The sequence below is a fragment of the Pristis pectinata genome, chromosome 1 (genome assembly GCF_009764475.1).
Source record: "Pristis pectinata isolate sPriPec2 chromosome 1, sPriPec2.1.pri, whole genome shotgun sequence".
Classification (NCBI taxonomy): Eukaryota; Metazoa; Chordata; class Chondrichthyes; order Rhinopristiformes; family Pristidae; genus Pristis; species Pristis pectinata.
In genome coordinates this window covers 112,814,952-112,828,247 of record NC_067405.1, presented here as the reverse complement: position 1 = coordinate 112,828,247, position 13,296 = coordinate 112,814,952, and the positions used below count along the sequence as shown (strand labels likewise).

General features: G+C 37.0%; 1 long non-coding RNA gene across 2 annotated transcripts in view; it reads right to left on the bottom strand.

Moving 5' to 3' along the window:
- LOC127583237 (uncharacterized) overlaps positions 1–13,296 on the bottom strand; it is a 71,599-nt gene that overhangs the window by 12,876 nt on the left and 45,427 nt on the right. The window contains exon 5 of one of the 2 annotated variants that reach the window (XR_007958232.1): positions 1,901–1,972. The exons of the other annotated variant lie outside the window; for it this stretch is intronic. This is a non-coding gene — a long non-coding RNA (uncharacterized LOC127583237). Of the gene's footprint in view, positions 1–1,900; positions 1,973–13,296 lie in introns of those variants that run through there. 2 annotated transcript variants of the gene reach the window in all.

Here is a 13,296-nt window from a genome sequence, read left to right as displayed (position 1 = left end):
CTTCAATCCCCCTTATATATTTTCCTAACCTAACTCAATTAACAACCATTTTTAATGTAAAGTACCACTTTTTGCAATATAAGGCCCCAACAATCATCATGCATTTATTTTTAGAGTCATTTTTAACTTTCCATTTCTGTCACAGGCTTGCAGAAGAATGCTTTCTTTTAATATTACTTTACTTTTTTTAGCTAGGATTTACAGACCTCCTTATTATTATCATTATTTTGGACATCAGCCTTAACAATACCATCAATCACAATAACAAGGAAACAAAGACTCTATATACTTACCAGATTTAATTATTTTTAACAGAAATTTGTAATAGCTTTTCCCATGATCCCTAAATTAACAGTTTGTGTTATTGTTACAGTCTTCAATTAAAATCAAGATAATCAACAGTTTGGAGGCACCTTTGCAGTTCCATGGTATTTACTGTATGATTTGACACACAGCGAAGAATGAGATAACGTGACAATGGGCCATTTAAACAGTGACTTATAAGGCAAAAAATTCTATATCAAACTTCTGCCAATTGCAACAGCTGGTGTAAATTTGACAGTGACTTTCTCATCAATTGAATTGGCAAAGTTTTGAAGACTTATTCTAGATTACATCATAAAAACTGTTCAAGAACAAGCTCATTGGCAGATTTGTGTAACTCCTTGTTTACAATAATGCCTCTCTAAATACAGCTGCAAAATTTAGTTAATTCCTTGTAGAATTGAATTGAGAATTGTTTTCTATTTAAAAATGCAAACCTACAAATGGCATGCCGGATGTGACAAGTACTCTTGAGCTCTGAGTTTGGCAGTCTGCCTGCTTCTGACAGAGAACTCTGCATTAGTCCGGTCTGCCCTCCAGTGGCTTGTTTGGTTCATTGCAGATTTTAAAACAAAACCTGCATTCTCCTTGGCTAAAATCAAAATTATTTTTTTATCTGCAGTGATGCCATTTGGACACAGCTATTTCTGACCAAGAATTTTTAGCTTCAAGAGCAAAAAATGTTGGGTTGCACAATGTCCTTTAAGAAAAATACATCAAAAAAAATAAGCAGCTACCAATGCCAACTAATATCTAGAAATTGCATACACTTTAAATTTTAAATATCATACTTACAGAGGATCTGATAATTCACAGCAAACAGAGCAATGTCATGTCATAATTAGGAAAAATAATGGGGATTTAATGGATCCATCTTCTTTTGCAGTATCCATGTATCCCAACTGTAGGCACTGTGGTAAGTTTTTATTGTATGGATTTGGTTTCTTGGCCTCATCTTCGTCTCTTATCATTCCTCTCCTTATAATGATCTAGTGGCTCTGGGATTCATCACTGTTGGGCCACAGACTAACACTCCACTGAACACTGCTATCAAAATGTGCTCTTCATCTGATGCTTTCTTTTCGTTTACATTTTCATAGAATTACAGAACAGAAGCCATTGTCCCTTCTACCTTCACTCCTGTTGCAGGGTCTCAACCCGAGACGTCGACATTTCCTTTTCCCCCCACAGATGCTGTTTGGCCTGCTGAATTCCTCCAACAGATTGTTTGTTGCTCCAGATTCCAGCAGCTGCGGTCTCTTGTGTCTCTATTTTATGTGATATATTGATTTCTAATGGGCCACTTGGTTAGGTTTCTTTCTCCTAAGTAAAATAATAGATTTGGGTTTGTGTTGTTTTCTAGTCTTGCCAGGTATATAAATGGTTTATTCAGACTGGTGGAATCTGAGGCCAGGTCCATGTTCTTTGACTATGTGGAACTGAAGGTTTAGTTGTGCTCTGCAAAGCTATCAATTGGTCTAGGCAGGATATTTATTTTCTGGTGGTTTTTTTCCCACCCAGGTGGCCCAGTCACAAGATAGTATCAGACCACTGATGGTCGCAAGTGCAGGATTGTTTGGATTATAAGGATCAGACTACAACTTCACAGTTACTTGAATTTCCAGATTTTGGAATCAGATGTTAAAACCTGAGAAGATGTACACAATTAATACAAAATAGATAAGATAAAAACAGACAGAAACACATAACTTATCAGCAAATTTCAATACCAACGGCTATATCAGCACCAGATTAAAATGTCTGAATGTAGGTTTTAAGAGGCATTTAGACGGACACAGGAACAGGCAGGGAATAGAGAGATACAGACTATGTGCAGGCAGATGGGATGAGTTAGATTGGCATCATGCTCGGCACACACATGGTGGGCCAAAGGGCCCCTTCCTGTGCTGTTCTATACTCTATGTTCTATGTTTATCATCTATAAAAAGTATGCACAATTTTCCTCATCCTAATTGTCTGAAATTTTGTGAACAAGGCTGAACAATTTATGGAGTCACAGAGCACTACAGCACAGAAATAGGCCCTTCAGCCCATCTAGTCCATGCTGGCCTGGTTTTCTGCCTAGTCCCATCTACCTGCACCCGGACCATAGCTGGCCATGTATCTGTCCAAACTTCCCTTAAATGTCACAACTGAACCCACATCTACCACTTCTGCTGGCAGCTCATTCCACACTTGCACCACCCTCTGAGTGAAGTAGTTCCCCCTCAGATTCCCCTTAAATATTTCACCTTTCACCCTAAACTTATGACCTCTAATTCCAGTCTCACCCAATCCAAGGGGAAAGAGCCTGCATGCATTCACCCTATCTATACCCCTCATAATTTTGTATACCTCTGTAAGATCTCCCCTCATTCTCCTGCGCTCCAGAGAATAAAATTCTATCCTATTCAACCTATCCCTGTAACTCAGGTCCTCAAGTCCCGGCAACATCCATGTAAATTTCCTCTGCACTCTTTCAAACTTATCTTGCTTTGGCCTTCAGAGGAATATCTCTATTATTCACCAGAATTTCTACATTCACCTGATACATGAGAGTGTCCAGTTTATATCCATTGTAAGTTAGTTATCCCTAAATATTCTTGATTCAACACATGAACTATGCACTTTGATTCCAGATCATAATAACACTTTCTTTTATATAATAGGTTTTAAACAGTGGAGATATGGGATCCAAAATATATCTGTGAAGTTCCAAAAAAGTGTACAAGTATATCACTGTTACTACTGAGGATTGCAGTGCCTTTTACAAAATACATCAGAAGCCTGAATCCTGCACTAAGAGCTAAAGTATCGCTGCCAGTACTCACCATTATTAAAGAAAGTTGGACAGCAACTTATAGAATCTGCACATAAACTGTTAAATGTGATCAAGATTACTATACAATCTATTGCAGTCATACAGAACAGAAATCATCTATCTATACTAATCCTATTTAGCAGCACTTGGTCTGTAGACTTCTCTGCCTCAGTGATTCAAGTGCTAGTGTAAATACTTATTAACTGCTGTGAGGGTATCTGCCTCCACCACCCAGGCAGTGTGTTCCCCCTCTGGGTGAAAAAGATTCTTCCTCAGAAACACACAAAGGCAAATAGGTGCCCAGGAAATGTAAGACAATGTTACACTGCATGTCTTAAACACTGCCAAAACAATGCACCAGCACAGAAAATTTATTTTTACAGGTATAAAGTTACACTTCTTCAGATTTTAATAATAAGATCTGAAAAACAAACATAATATTGCATTTACCTTATTTTTCTGTCTCTTTTATCTCTTTTTATTAACCCCATCTTTCATTCCATTACTTCATTTCATTTCTGTGCATGACTTAACTTTGAATTTAATATTCTAATTTTTACATGTTGGCAAAGTGAAGCTACCTCAGTCTGAGTGGAGAGCCAGATGCCACCCTGAAGAGGATCACTTTTGCTAGAATAAGTTGTTGCTCAGAAGTCCATACATAAATCTGTGGGTGTCTTTAATTATATGAATGGAAAGTGCCATTTCTTTGTAGCTGCCTGCAAAATCCAGGCCAATATCTTTACAATAATTACTTTTGACTTCATTATATTCAGTCCTATGGTGTTGTTCCAGTAATATTATTGTATTGGTCAAGTTCCATTGGCCAATGCTTTAGACAATTGATATCAAAGGATTGTTTTGGACATTATGCCTTTTGTGTGTGTACGTGTCTCCATAATATTCATTTGTGGGAATATGCGTAGTACTGGCATGGCTAGCATTTATGGACCATTCCAAAGTGCCTAATTGTACATGCATTCACAGCAGGGTAATAGTACAGCGAGAAGCTAATAATATTTGACTAACCTTACAGTAATATTCAACAGGCTAATAACATCAGCATTTGAAAACTATAATACTAAAAAAAACAATGACTTTAAGGGTGATTGTTTATGTGGTTATTACTAATGGAATTTGCTGTTATACATGCAGAAAGCCACAGCTGCTCAGGCAAGGAGAAGATGCCTTGGTAAACATGGGAATCCATAAGTTTTCATACAAGATGTAATGTTCTACCTTAAGCTTCAGGGGAACAGCATTCCCTGACCGAAATGCAGTGAATGCAGTGAATATTATGAAGTTCTACCTGTGCAGCATGAACTACACTTGCTACACTTGCCTATTTCATTTTAAGTACTCTTTTATATTCCTCTCTTGTACTTTAAATTAGCTTTTACTGCTGTGGAGTTTCATTCTTTTGAGTTTTAGTCAATGCAGATGTAAAAAAGGTAAAACCTTATGAACATATCACTTCTTTGTCTCTCTCTTGACTTCTCTTTCTGTACCTGATTTGACATTTAATTCTGATTTGTAATTCTTCATTCTGTGATTGAGGAGACCCACAGATGAGTGTCCTGTTCACTCAGGTCCCAAATATTCCTTCTGACATTCTCAATTTGCACTTTCAACAAATTGCTCAGCAAAAAAAAGTTGAAACGTACTAAAATAGGGGCAAGACTACTGATCTTAGATGGCACTGGATAACCCATATTTCAAACTATGAGACAAGTTTCTATTTGTATGCAATTAGTTTCCAAAGCATAGGTATGATTTAGATTTCATGTTGCCACTTCATCAGAAGATGAATTTTGTGATTTATGACCTTGTACCCCGATGATTGGAAAAACAGAGGCTCTACTGTTCAGTTATTAAATACTTGTAACAATATTAGAATTCTGTCTAATATTGCCAGCATTTTACACCCTTCTGTGGTGCTTTTCAACTGTACCAATGCAGGCAATAATAAACAGAATTATAGTACTGTTACAAGTATTTAATAACCCGTTAGGTAAATTACTTAAGACTTTGTGCGTTTCTTTTCTTGTAGAAATATATTTTCCATAAATACTGCTTTACTGCTGGTACTCATTCAAATCCAACAAAATCTAGTGGAACTAAGACCTAAACCAATCATTCATCACAAGGCGAGACCCTTCTGACTTTCTGCCTCATGTGCTTCCTGAACTGGAAGCTCATAAAGAAGCTTCACTGAAAGAAGCCTTAAAGTGAAATTTTAACCAAACTAGCCCCTTATATTAGAGATCTGAACTCTGATTGAAAACAATAATTGTTCTGAGATTCCAGTGTAGGTTCTTTAAATCCCTGTGCCATATATACATTTCAAATTTAGTTTCATAGTATATACAGGCTCTGCAGCAGGTGCATCATATCCATTTCTGTGCAGGATAGGGGAGGTTTGTTTGCTGTGTAACTAAAGATCTAAGTGCAGGGTGCAGGTGCCACTTCTGATTCACTCCAGTTACCTCTTCACAAGATCACTGGCAGAAACTGAATGGAATTGAAGGTGACGAGAACTGAAATCCACAAAGCCAAATTAATTTCCAAAGAAGAAGCCAAATGCTGGAATAAGCTGAGCACATGAGAGCCCTGCAGCCTGTTTTACTGAGCTGCCCTTCAGGAAAACTATAACTGAGTCAGATCGGTGATGACAAATGCTTTCAGCACACTGGATGTTGCAGCTTCAAGAATTAATTATTCCCATTACACTTAAAGCCCTTTGCTGTGCAATGGGAGGCAAAGCCCTTGCCTTCCTTGCTTTGCTAATATTCTTTCCTGAGCTAGTTGACATCTTGTTCTGCACTACAGAGTGCCATGGATGATGCTTGAAAGTGATTTTTATATTTAGTCCCATTAACAAGCACTGTATGCACATTAACCTTTGCTGGGAGCAATTAAAATGAATATTAAGAAAGCAAGGAATCATGAAATAAATAAGTGTCACTCATCACATTCAGCCACTGACTCAATATGTCATGCATGCTTTACCCTAAGCTACATGGGACTCTATACCAGTCATTTACTCTAATAAGCAAAGGTTCTATAAGAGATACCAACCGAACACTAAAACTTCATTAAATATAATTTCAGGTTAACCATCCCTAGATCTTTACTACATAGCACCACCTGCTGCCGTCTCTTCACAATTTCTTAAAAACAACTTGAATTTGCATGCGTGGGTAGATTGAAAAAAATCAAAGGAATCTGGTATTTTTATTATAGAAGATATTCTGAATTTTTGCTCTCCGTGGTGAGGATACATCATTGTACACCCCCCCCCCTTCCTTGAGGTCCCACATGCCCCTCCACCCCACCAGCATTATAAAAGGTAATTTCAAACAATTAAGAAGGAACAACTAAGGTTTACCAAAATTGGAAGTATATCTCCAGAGAAAGGGAAGTAAAATTATGAGGAATGACTTGAGATGTAAGATTATTTAGGATTATTTCCAGTGAAGCAGAGAAGCCTGGGGATTTATTTTTTTCACATGGAGCATGTTTATAGAGTGAACTGAGAAAAATTATTTCTTTTGGTAATGGAGTCAGTGACAGGGGTCATCAATTTAAAATCATTACTGAGCAGTAGAAAGAGGGTTAGGTGAAATCTATTTCTGCACAGGGTTATTGGAACATGGAAAGCTTTGCCACAGGGAGATGTTAAGAGAAATTATTTCATCTGGCAAGGGAAAATGAAATAAAAGTGTGAAGCAGAGCTATGGAGGGAATGTTGGCAGTCAGTAACGGTTTAGATTTCTTCAGTAAAGTAGTAAAATAATGAATGGCCTTCTATTGTATTCTAAACCTTTCTGGTCTTCAGACAAAAAATTCATGTAAAATAGGATGAATTGCATGTAAGGGAAGGTCCAATTGAAGCTGCTAAACCACTTGTTAATGATTAATGAACTGTTAATTACTTTAAAACACACATTAATCCCACAGTGATACTGGAAAGTTGACACAGAGCAATGTATTGAAATAACATGGGATTTGAAGATAGTATCCATGAAAACCAAGTGAGAATGGAAAACTGAACTCGATGGTAGCAGAAAACATTTCTGGCCTGGAAATCAACCAGATAGAGTATTGAGAGCTGATACAACAGGATGAATTGAGCGAGAGCTAGATTCAGAAATTTTATCCAAGTTGGACAGTTCACTGTGCTGGCAGGGACAGTCCCAGATGAAGACTATGCCTTCTCTGAGAATTATCATCAAAACATTTTGCATCACCTTTAAGCAGCGTTCAAAAAATACTCATCTCACAGGTTAGTAGTGAGTTTGAGGATGACACTGAGAGAAGAAACACAGGCCATGACTGAAAAGGAGTTAGGTTTGATGGGTAAAGAAGAATGACATAGAATAATTATATGTCAGGAACCCTATTACTTACCAACTGTCAATTGCTGCAAGGATCTAAGTGGCATGGAGGAAAAGCTCGCTTGCAGGCTAGAGGTTCCCAGGAATCAGTAGTAATACATAGAACAGTACAGCACAGAACAGGCCCTTCGGCCCACAATGTGGTGCCAACATAGCTCATACCTCCTACCTACAGAATGCCCATATCCCTCTATTTTCCCCTCATTCATGTGCCCATCCAAACTGCTCTTAAAAGCCCCCAAAGAACTTACCTCCACCACCCTATCAGGCAACACATTCCAGGCATCCACCACCGTTGTGTAATGTTGTGCATTTTGAAGGAAGTTTTGAGCACGTCCTTGAATCCTCTTCTCTGTTTGCTTAGCAATCTTATCCCAGGACAGAGCTCAGAATCATCCTGAATACTCCCATCAGTATTCTGAGATCCATTGGGCATACTTTCTTAGAGATAAAATACTGATGAAAAACTGTCCCAAGCATGACCCTGGCCTTTGAGTCTGCTTCATAATTCATTAAGGTCATGGCTAATCCTCTACCTCAACTCTATTTTCTTGCACTGTCCCCATATCCTTAGATTCACATAATATCCAGAAATCTATCAACCTCTGATTTGAATGAATTCAATGACTGAGCCTCCACAGCCCTGTGATGCAGAGAATTTCAAAGATTCACCATCCGCTGAGTGAAGAAAATTTTCTTATCTCAGCCCTAAAGGCCGATGCATGATTCTGGATTGCTCAGGCAGAGGAAGCATCAAGCCTACATCAAGCCCCTCCTGTAAGAATGTTGCAAGTTTCAATGAGATCTCCTTTCATTCTCCTGAACTCTAGTTACAGGCCTTGGCTGCTGAATCACCCAGAAGCCAACCTACCATTTCTTTGTTGCACTACCTCTTTGGCAAGTATATCCTTTTTTAAAGTAAAGAGACAAAAATTATATTATACTGTAGGCCCTTATATAAATGCAATAAGATATCAATGTCTAAGTGAAGATGCAGAATCCTCTGGGATTCAGTTGAAATGATCAGCCAATGCTTTCCTAATAAGTGATCGAGCCAACTTTAAGTTCGTCACCACACCTCCTCGTTTAGTGATGCATCTACCAGAAGCTAACAAGTTGTTAGATGGTACATAAGTTGTTGAGTCTGCTTACTAGTTTCTGTCAGACATATTTAGGTGTTACACACTTAAATTACTAGAAATAAATAGAAATTTAAATATTAAAATCATTTCACTAACTTTAAGAAAGCAGAGAGAACAAAGTCAAAATACAAAATTACAGCAAACAGATATAACATCTTGGTCACCGTTCATTTTATTGTGCCATTACTACGAAAAGAGGGTTTCACTGACCACCTGGTAAGGATTTGTCTCCTCTCCTACAATGGCGTTACTCTCTATAGTCCTTCTGGTCACATCTTGCTTTCATGAATTTCCTCAAATTTTTGCTATTATGGAATTATTTCCAGAGGGAATCCTGCAAACTCTAAATAACCCTTCACTTTCCTCTGAGCAAGCCATTGTAGCTAACTGTTCAGATGCCCTAATGATGTTCTGAACTATAAGTTCAAAACTCCATATCAACTGTAAGAAAACAAATATAAGCTAACTCGCCCTTGGGACAACTTAGGCTTTCACTAATGTAGACAATTTACAATTTATATGTGTATCCTGGGAAGTAACCATCAATATGCATAATATTCATCCTGTAGCCACAAACCATTTGAAAGAGCAAAAGCATTTACTATTTATTAATTTGTGGTGTTTCATTATATATTATGCCATGAATTAGAATATGGGCACAGATAGTTCTGAGCTCTAATTCCAGGAATTTATGATTATAGAAGATATTGATTCTTATTCAGGTAGAAAACAATAAGAGAGATCGTTCACTGGTAACTTGTTGGGCTTACAACATAGCTTGAGCGTAATAGGGACAACACAGACATCCTTGATGCTATCTTAGGTGAACATCCAAAGTTGGACACTTTAGCAATTTGAAGCAGGAACATTGGCTGACCTTGCCTCTTTAATCCAGACACAATGTTAATTTGCAAATCATCTTGCTTAGTGAAGCACAAATCATTTTGTTACATTATAGTGGTTGCACTTATAAAAAACACTTTGTTAATGAACAGATCCCTTATATACTATCATAATAATTGTTTTAGAAGACGTAAGCTTCAGTGTTATTCGAGTAATGAGAAATAGCTGCAGAGAGTTAGTGAATCAATGAACATTTACAGCAGCTGCAGTGGCTATTTCAGTGCATACCAGCAGGGTGCAGCACGAAGACAGCTCTGCGCAAATGGTGCAATGAGCTGCTGAAGGAGAGAAGAGAAAAAGCCGCAGTAGCATAAATTAACTCTTCTTAAAGAGACCAGTAAATGACCAGTAAATCTTAACTAAATGAAATTATGGAGCATCACTGGGATAACCAAAAGAACCATAACCTTTAACTGTTGAAAAAGAGTATAGTTTTGGTGCAATTGGATTATTAGGATTTTGAAGTAATATATAAATAATACTAATAGAACAAAACAGTTACTGCATCAAAAGGTAAAACAACTTTCACAACCATAGCACCCAAAAAAAAAACTTACAACCAAAAAACGACCTTTTTGGTAGGAATCGCTATGGCAAGATAAAATAAAACAAAAACAGAAAATGCTAGAAATACTCAACAGGCCGCATCTGTGAGAAGAGAAACAGAGTTAACGTTTTAGGGATGGAGACCCTTCATCAGAACTGAAAAGGAAACAAAAGAAGCTTGTAAGAGTAAAAAGCATGAAGCCCCCATGGTTCCTTGCACTTGTTCCACTCAACTGACCTCTACGCTCATTGACTGAGCATCCACACTTCTTTGAGAAAGAGAATTCACAACCCTCTAAATGAGGAAATTCTACCCCATCCAATCCTAAGTGACCAACCCATTAACCTATATCCATAATTCTAGTCTCACCAGAAGGGAAAGCAAACTATGTCAGATTATAACTATATCAGTATTTACAAGTTGAAAGGTTTTTCAGTCAGAAACAATTTTATTAACTTCTGTTGCAACCTCTCTAAAGCAACTATTATTCCATGATTCAATAAATTTTATTTATTAAGTTTCCCATTTTTTTTACCGAATGTATCTTACCTTGCACTTAACTGGCACTATATGAAGAGAGGTGGTAGAATCTACCAAACATGTTGATTAGCAAAGCAGTGCTGCAACAGGAGGTTGATGAGTCTGACAATTCATTGGAGATGGGAGGGGTGAGCTAAATAATTTAAACTAAAGAGGTTCTATGTTCATATAAACATTCAGAGTAATTATTTGTATCTAGATGAAGCATATAAAGTAAATTGATTGGAAAGTTATGACCCCGTTCAGCTAAGACTGAGCCAAAGACATTGTCCTTTCCAAGGTGTCACTGAGCCAGAGATTTTCATCACTCCACGCCGGTACAAATGTGCACGTCAGTGTAGCCTAGATCACTCACAGTGGAAGCAGTCTTCCTACGCAAGAGCAGGGATATTCCACCTGGATACTGAGTACCACAGTGATCAAAAATATTTGGGGAAATTGGAAGCTTGGTGGTTTGGCAGAGGCACACATCTTGACTGAGTTGTCAGCCTTCTTACACAAAATGCCAGGAAGTGTCCAACAATTACTGCCATAACTACTATCAAAGGTTTGCCCTGTTACATCAGGTTCCACCTTCTCCATCACGATAATTACACCCTCATAAATACTCACAAAGATTGCTCAAAAATGATTTCTCTTTCATAAACCCATGCTGAGTTTAGTTAATTATTCTGTGATTTTCCAAATGCTCTGTTACCACATCCTGAGTAATAGATTGTCGCATTTTGCCTACAGCTAGAGTCACCTGTAGCTCCTGTGTTTGCTCTCCCTCTAGAAGCACTTTTCTGCCCTCCGATCTGCAGGAATCATTATAGGGAAAATTAAGACCGAGCATCCAAACTATCAGCTGCCAAATTTCTTACAATCTAGGAAGTTGGCCAATAAATCCAGAGCACATGTCGTCTTATAACCCAAAAGAAATTCCAGTACTTTTCCTTTGTTAACATTATTACTTCAGATTACTCATAATTTCCAGTATGTTCTCTATGTCAATAATTATGAAGACAAACAATAAGTAAATTAGATTTTGACCTTGCCATTTTCTTATTCCCCTTTACAATTTCTTTTGTTCTCTCCAAAGGACCCATTGTCATTAATCTCTTTCTTCTCACATATTTATAAAAGCACTTATAATGTTTTCTCATGTTCAATCTTCCTTCTTTTCATTAATCTCTTAGTCATTCTTCACTGATTTTTAAAACCCAATTTTCAAGCTTAATATTCCATACTCCACTTTTTTGGCAACATTGTAAGCTTTTTCTATTAACTTTGTATTATCCCTAGATTCTTTAGCTCTACCATCATTTCAGCTTTCCTTCCTTAAGATAATGTATATTCACTGAGAATTATGAATTATTTCTGTAAGTGTTTATTACTGTTTACCTTCTGCCATTTAATGTGATGCAGAACCAGCAGCACCCTACTGCAGTAAAATCAGCCATGGATTACTAAACTAGACCTGCCATGGATGACAAAAGCAAAATCAAACAAATGGAAAAGGTTCAATGCGTAATAAAAAAATGACAAAACAGATCAAAAGGGATACAAAAAGGAAGTTTGAAAAAAAACTTGCAAGGAATTTGAAAATCAATACAAAAGAAAATCCGTTGAAAATAAACCAGGAATGATATTACAAAAAAGAGGACAGTCAAGAGCAATGAGGCCCCATGAAAATTGATAATATTAATAATGCAAATGAAATAAAGAAATGGCAGAGTGTTGAAGTATTATGTTACTTCAATGTTTACAGTAGAGGAAGAAGAAAGCATGCAGGATATTCCAAGATAACTAATATTAAATTGGAAATGGGGATTCAACAAAATTTACACGAGCAAAACGAATATAAATGTTAAAAAGAAAATGTGCCAGAACCATGTGATTCCCATCCCCGAGCTTTAAAGGAATTAGGTAAGACTATTACTAATACCTCAGCTAAAACATTTCAAATTTCTCAGGATTTTAAAACAGTTCCTTTTGCCAGGAAGATTGTACATTTCCTTCCTCTATTTAAGAAATTTAAGAGGGAGAGAAATAAGGGAATAATAGACCACTTATCCTAACAACAAATATTGTTAAGTTCTTCAATTAATAAGATGGCAATTGCAGATATTGAAAATTCTCAGCTGATCAGAGAGATACCCAGCATGGATTTGTAAAGTGTGAAGAAATTTTACCAGAGATGACTGACACTGAGGACAGATCTTTGTCTATGAATCTTATTTATTTGGATTTCCTGAAGAAATTTGATAATGTTCCTTTAACTGACTGTTAAATTAAACTAAAGTTTATGGAATTGAAGAAAACTTATTGGCGTGTTTAGGAAATTGGCTGAGTGTCAGGAGATTGAGATTAAGGCATTGTAGTTGAACGCAACGGTATCCAGTTTGAACGTGATAAGGATAGAATGGAGTGCTTTTCAAATGGTACATAGACTGGAAAAGTGGAAATCCAAATATGTAATGGACAAAACATAAAATATTTGAACAGGCTAATATAATCCTGCATTTATATCTCAGAATCAGAATCAGGTTTATTATCACTGCCATATGTTGTGAAACTTGTTGTTTTGAGGCAGCAGTACAGTGCAAAGACATAAAGACATAAAAATTACTATAAGTTACA